The sequence below is a fragment of the Ursus maritimus genome, unplaced genomic scaffold (genome assembly GCF_017311325.1).
Source record: "Ursus maritimus isolate PB19 unplaced genomic scaffold, ASM1731132v1 scaffold_8, whole genome shotgun sequence".
NCBI lineage: Eukaryota > Metazoa > Chordata > Mammalia > Carnivora > Ursidae > Ursus > Ursus maritimus.
The window spans coordinates 3751823-3758840 of record NW_024426996.1 but is presented as its reverse complement, the minus strand read 5'-3'; the positions used below and the strand labels follow the sequence as shown (position 1 = coordinate 3758840).

Below are 7018 nucleotides of genomic sequence, written 5' to 3'. Positions count from 1 at the left end.
CGCTCCGCCCGCTGCTCGCTCCGCCCGCTCGGCGCGCTGCTCCTCCGCCCGCAGCTCCGCCCGCCGCCCGCCGCCCGCCGCCGGAGCTTCGGTGAGGCGCGCGCGCGCACAGGCTCGGGAGCTCCCGGGCGGCCGCGGTACCACGTAGCCGCACCGCCTCCTCCTGCCGCCGCTCTCCGCTCCTCCCGCTGCCTTTCTCCCCGCCCCTTCTCCGACCAGGCGGGAGCACCGCCGACCCCCGAGCGCTGCAGCAGGGTAGGTGGGGAGGATGACAGGCGGAAGGGAAGAGGAAGAGCACCCGGGGAGCACGCGGATTGGGAGCAGCAGCCGGCCGGAGTGACCGGGATTGATGAGCAGAGGGTCCCTCCCCACCACCCGCTGCGGCAGACAGCATCTGGAGGGACGCGGGGGAGAGGGTCGCTCCGGGGAGAGAGGGCTGGGTGAGCGCGGATCCCGCGAGCCTTCCCCCCCCCCACACCCCAGCCGAGCCCCCTTCCGGGTGTAACCGCGCTCACGCCCCCTCCTCCACCACGGGATAGTGTTGCAAGAGAAAGACGCGGGGCCCCTGAGCCGGAGCGGAAAGGGGTCGTAGACTTTGCTGGGAGCAAAGGGGGAAGGTAGGGTGTTGGGGAAGGGGGAGGAAAAAAAGAGACGGGAAATGGAGGGAGCCGATTGGGAGGGTTGCAAAGGAACGACTCCAGAATCCAAAGCGTGGCTGCAACCCAACTCCCCACCTGCCGGAAAAACGAGCTTCATCCCAGAAATGCGGACAAGGAAGGAGAGAGAGTTCAAAGGAGTCCCGGCCTGGATAGGATCCTCGTCCTAGGGTCTGTTGCGGTAACAAACCCGGACAGCAAATGCCCCCCGAGACGGAACAGTGCGGAAGACCTTGACTGGTTCCTAACTCTAAGAAGCAATTCAGAGGAAGTTCCAGGAAGTCTTCTGGGAAATCGGAATTAGTATTATAGATCATACACCATTAAGCTTTGACCTCTGGGGGAGGATGGAACGAGTGGCTGGAAACAAATTATTTGAGAGGGCTACCTGAGAAGGTGTGCGCATTGGTTGCACGTCCGACCTCCTCCCGGGGCACTTCGGTATGCTGGAGAGCACGTTCCAGTATTTCACGGAAGAGGAATGCACAGCTCAGAACTGTGTGTAAATGTCTATGGGGAGTTTGTTCTGTTGTTTGTTTGTTGTTGTTTTTTTTTCCAGGCTTCAGAAAGCTAGAGAGTTGAGATCAGGAAAATTTTCCAGCACCATCCCTGTAACCTGGTACTGGGCACAGAAATCTGCGTGTTTCCTAAGCTCCCCAGGTGATACTTAGTACGCTTACGTTTGAGAACGTTTTGCATAGGTTTTGTCTGGTTTTCCACCTCTCACTTTTCTCAAAAATAGTTTAACTAGTTGACAACCTACGATCTAGCTTTTGAGGGGCGAAAAGTTTCTTTTTCTTGCAGTAAACCACCACCCATTGAGATAGGCCTGGCCTTGAGAGGGATTGAGACTTTATTGAGGTCACAGGGGACCCACAGAGGTGGGAGAGTCAGGAGATCCTCTCCATTCAATACCACAAGACTGTCATACTGGCTAACAAAGACTTTGGCCCTTTGGATGATAGAACCCTCCCTCTCTCAAAAGTGCCCTCCACGCACCCAAAGCACACAGCCCACTAACCACCAATCTCGTAGACTTCAAAGGTAAGGTCTGCCTTCCGCGGCAGATTCCCTACTGACAGGAAAGCACTGACAAGCTTCACTGAAGCCTATTCCTGCAATACTGTAACTCCTTCTACACAGAAATAGAAGAGTTCCAGCAGATTCCTGGTTAGGTCAGAGGAAAGGTGTGTCTTAAGCAGAGGTGACACAATTCAGAAAAGGACTGGAAATTAGATCCAATTGATGACTGAGTTGATCTTCAAGGCAGGATTTATCTTCAAAATAAAAATCCACAGAGAAAGGAAAGTTCAGATAACTTATCAGTAATGGGGGAGGTGGGGAGGGACTAGTTGAATTCTCATTTCATATGTCAAGAGTAAGTTCTAGGAGGATTTACGAGTCACACATAGTAACAGAAGAAAACTATTTGTTAAACCTCTAGCGAGAAGTATTTCTCAACGTAGAAGCAATAGAAGAAAGTGATACGGATGTGACTGACGGGACCAGTAACCAAAGAAATAGATACTAAAACAAATTAATGATAAAGGTATAAAGATAAGAAGCACTGGCTTCCTCATTCATCGCGGGTGTCATTATGAAGGGATACCATCCATTCGGAAAGACTTTTGGCTCTGTGTCCCAGGTCAGGGTGCGCCTACATATTGACTCCGCAATCCCACTTCTGGGAATCTAGCCAAAGAAATACTCCGAAATGTGGAAAAAGTTACATACTGCAATTTGTACATCATACCATTATTTTTATTGAAGATTTGGCCGCAGCTTAAAGATCCTGGAGTAGGGACTATACATACCCCTGTCCTTGTAGTCACCTGGACGTGGACCACAATATCGCCTCATGTTTCTCTGCCTGTGCAACATGTCATTGCTGTCGCTGCCTGAAGCGCTCTCCTTACCCTTTGTCTGCTAGCTGACTCCTCTGACTTATAATCAACACTTTTTTTTTAAACTCCAGTATAGTTCACATATGGTGTTATATTAGTTTCAGGTGTATAATACAGTGATGCAACAATTGCAGACATTACCCAGTGCTCATCACGATAAGTGTGCTCTTAATGCCCTTCACCTTTTCACCTGTCCAGCATTTTCAAGGTTCCTTCTTTTGTTCCCTCAACGCCTCCCACATTCTTGTATTTTGCACTGGGAAACTACCTGTAATTACTTGTTTCCCTGCCTGTCTCCTCCACTCTGCGGTGACTCCTTCAGGGGTGTGGCCCATCTCCTTTTAATCTTAGAATCACTAGCGCCTTGCTAATGTGGCAGGTGCTTGATAAATATTTTTAAACAAATGGATGAATCATTTACTCAAACCTTTTACAACCTTTAAGGATGATGATTATAGAGCGTATGTGGCAATGTGAATACATTATAATGTTAAATTTCAAGGGCACTGTATATGGAATTATCTCAAAGTAATGTTACATGAAAAAAGAAAGGTGCAAAACAGCATGCGAGGTAGGCTACCATTTTGTTTAAAAAAAAGTGTTTTGGCACAGGAGACTGGAAGATTTCTATATACATGTATTTCCTTGTTAATGGGTACGTTATCTATGGAAGAAAATAAAAGAAACTGCTAATAGAGGTTAGGAATGGGACTGGGGAGCAGAATGGAAAACCAAAAGATACAATGGGAAAGAGACTTGTTTTTTTAATACACCCTTTTGTTTGTTTTTGAGATGTGTACAATGTACATGATACAACTGTTTTGAAAAATAAATCACTTTGTGAAATTTTATGCAAGTATATGAAATAAGTTACGAGTTAATTCTCACCAAATAACAGTTGTGGTTGTGGGATTGTGGTGCGTTGTAATTGCTTTTACAATTACAAAGATAAAATTATAAATAAAGACTAAACAACGAAGTAATCATTGTTATTTATTTCATCACAACTTCACATCTCAGTAAATTTTGATCTATCTTAAGGAGAATAGTTTTCTCCCCAGAGACTGCTACGGCCATGTCCTCTATAATTCTGAAGTTGAAAAATGGTTAATAAGTTTAATTACTGAAAAGTTAATCAGCCTTTCAAATGGCAGTGAGAACAGCTAAAGCATGTTCTTCTAATAGTCTCATAGCTGAACAGCAAGATATGACAACAGCATTTTCCCAGATTTAAGACACCAGATTTAATGAGCTTGTCTGTTTTACTCTTCCTGCCCACCTTTCTGCCTCCCTCCTCTCTCTTACTGTCTCTCTGCTCCTCTAGTCCTTTCTTTTCCTTCTATGCAGCCAGCACTGCTGGTTTCCTCTCCTCCCCCTCCCTCCTTCCTCTCAGAACCTGCCTAGCATCCCAGTGTCCCCCCTCTTTTAACATCCAGAGCTCTAGGAAGATCAGCCCCCCCGCCCCGGAAATGGGCTGTGACACAATTCTGGCCAATGAGACAGGAGGAGAATCTGCTGAGGGGTTCCTCACTTCTAAGAGACGGTGTCTTTTTGGCCTTGGCTTTAATTGTGTTTGGATATGACACCTGGATCGCATATAGCCTGACAGTGAAGACCACACAAGGTGAGAAAAACCAAAGAGATCCTAGGCCTTCATGACATTGTTGCATGGCTGACTTCAGCCTACCTCAGGACTTCCTGTCAGAGAAGAGACTTGCTTGGTTTCAGCACTGTGAGAAGGGTTTTCAGTTTCGGGCCGCTCAAAGTACCCCGACTTTAACACTCTCCTCTGAGCTTCTCTCCTGCCCTTTGATTTTCTCTTCTTGAGTCATTTCCAGCCTTTCCACGTTTCCCTCAGTAACACTCATTTTCTATTTTGCCCTCCCCTCTTCTCTCCTTCCCCAACTGTTCCTGTCTCTCTTAAATAATACAGGGCACACCCTTAGCGCACTGTCTGCCCAGCTTACACCCACCCCTCTCTTTCAGCCTTTCTCAACCACAAAGCACTTCCCCACCTCGAGCCATGTTTGTACTTCACAGTGGACAGGACCGTGTAGATCCAGCCTGGCCAGCCTGAGAGTCTGTCTCCTTCGAGGGGATTCAGTAACAAAAAGAATCCTTCATATGGCTGAAATGGCGGTGATGTTTTTAGGAGAGTTGGAGGGCCTGTGTTTCCAGGCTCTCTCCTCTCTCTCTCTCTCTCTCTCTGCAGAAAGAGGAAGGAAGCATTGAGGCTGAGAGAAACAGCAGCAATGTCTGACAGCATGGGCCGTGTGACTGGTTGTGTATTTTGTCCTCTGAAAGGCTTTCAGCCCCGCTGAAGTCTTTTCTACTTCTGGAGTTCTTCAAGTGGACCTTGTCCTTGAGGTTTATGAGACTTTTTAGATAGAATCCTTCCATCTCATCCCATTTTGGCTTAAGCTTCTTAGAAATGGGCTCCTCACATTTGCAAATCAAAGAACCTTGATTAGATAATGGGTCATCCCATCAATGAGGGCAACTTAAAATATTTTTTTAATGAGCCATAATATAAAATTAAACCATATTCTCATTATATTTAATGGATTAACTATTGTGCCTGCTGTTTTTAGTTGAAAACGTTACATTAAACTAAAATGTTATGTTTTTCTGTGAACAATTGCAGCCCAAGGACCAGTACCAGCCCCACACCCTTCTAACCCTATACCCACACATACCATTAAAGAAGATTAGCTTTCAGAGCCCCAGGAAGATGGAAAAAGAAAGTACTTTGTCTCAAAAATATGATTAAATAAGTATATGTAGAACACAATTGTTTCACTTTTTAAAATCAATAACCGCTTGTACAGTAAGCTTCTATCTTCTACAAAATAGGACAGAACAGGCATCAATATGATTCTACTTTCTTTTGCAAATACCATCCCAATTTCCTCCCGCTCCAGAGTCAACTAATCAGGGTGCCAGGCCCTTCCTGCGCCTTCAGAGGGAGCAAGTATGAGCAAGCTACCCTTTGTGATGCTGAACCCCCCGGAGTTCAATGCCAGGAATGGAGGCAGCGCTTCAGACCCTGGGATCCCTGGATCTTTCACCTTCCCTCTGCTCCCATAGCTAATTTCTTTCTTTCCAGTAAATTTTCTTTCTGATTAAATTAGTCAGTGCTCGTTTCTATGGCTTAGACCAAAAAAGTCTTAATACTATGTGAACTCTTAAAACTGAACTTTTCAGAGAAAATGTCAACTTCTGATTTCAAATTAACATATTCTCATTACACAATATTTAGAAAACACAGAAAACATTTTTAAAGAATCACCCATGACAACATTTCCAAGGAAAACTATTGTCAACATTTTGATATCTTTTCTTCATTAACAAATATGTTTATACGATTGATCTCATTCTGCAGAGAAAAAATGCAAACCTATTATATCTTCCATTTCCAGTGCCCAAAAAAGGTGCCAAGAAATCCTCTCTCAGAACCGAGGAGGCCACCTCAATTTCCAGGCTGTGGTTATCAGTCGAGATTCTAACCTCCTTGCCTTGTATCTCTAGCTCTTGAGTGTTTTCCTTTTCTACCACGTTATCAGTCTGTGTTTCCATTCTTATAAGGCAAACATGCCTGCAAGTTCCCTTACATTCCAAAGTCACTCCCAACTCCAAAGGATCTCAAAAGGCCATTCCCGTCACACAAGCCAACCCCGCCCGTCCATCCATCAGCCGATCAAATTATTTTGCAGTTAAGCATAATTCAACTCCTTATGAAATCTGCCCCCATTTTAGGTATGCATATCCAGTAATTGCCTCTTTCACCATTCAGGTTTTTTTCACTTCTAAAAACTTTGCCTCTATGAGACACCCCTTTCCAGTGAATCTATAATGGGTGGAACATTGAACTTAATGTTCAGAAACAGGGAATATAGATCCTGGCACATTCATCAGATATCTATTTAGGTTTTATTATGCAGAATCAATTGATTCAACCACAAATATTTATGAGCACATTTCCTGTTAAAGTACCTGTGTTCAGGGGCGACTGGGTGGCTCAGCCGTTAAGCGTCTGCCTTTGGCTCAGGTCATGATCCCAGGGTCCTGGGATCAAGCCCCACATCAGGCTCCCTGCTTGGAGGGAAGCCTGCTTCTCCCTCTCCCACTCCCCTTGCTTGTGTTCCCTCTCTCGCTGTGTCTGTCTGTCAACTAAATAAATAAAATCTTAAAACAAAAAAATAAAAAAAATACCTGTGTTCATGGTGCCTGCCCTAAAAGTGCACCTAGAAGAAACAGACAAACAGAGGTGAGAACTCAGGTCAAGGGCGCCTGGGTGGCTCAGATGGTTAAGTGCTTGCCTTCAGCTCAGGTCATGATCCCAGAGTCCAGGCACCGAGTCCTGCATCCAGCTCCCTCTCAGTGGGGATCCTGCTTCTCCCTCTCTCTCTCTCTCTCTCTCTGCCTGCTCTCTCTCAGTCAAATAAATAAGTAAAATCT

At 45.6% G+C, this 7018-nt stretch overlaps 1 long non-coding RNA gene across 1 annotated transcript; it reads left to right on the top strand.

The window, feature by feature from the left end:
• The first annotated feature begins 3988 nt into the window (after positions 1-3988).
• LOC121101543 lies at positions 3989-5666 on the top strand. Its single transcript, XR_005833536.1, has 3 exons — positions 3989-4184; positions 4773-4927; positions 5482-5666. It is a non-coding gene; the product is annotated as an uncharacterized LOC121101543 (long non-coding RNA).
• The last annotated feature ends 1352 nt before the right edge of the window (positions 5667-7018 follow it).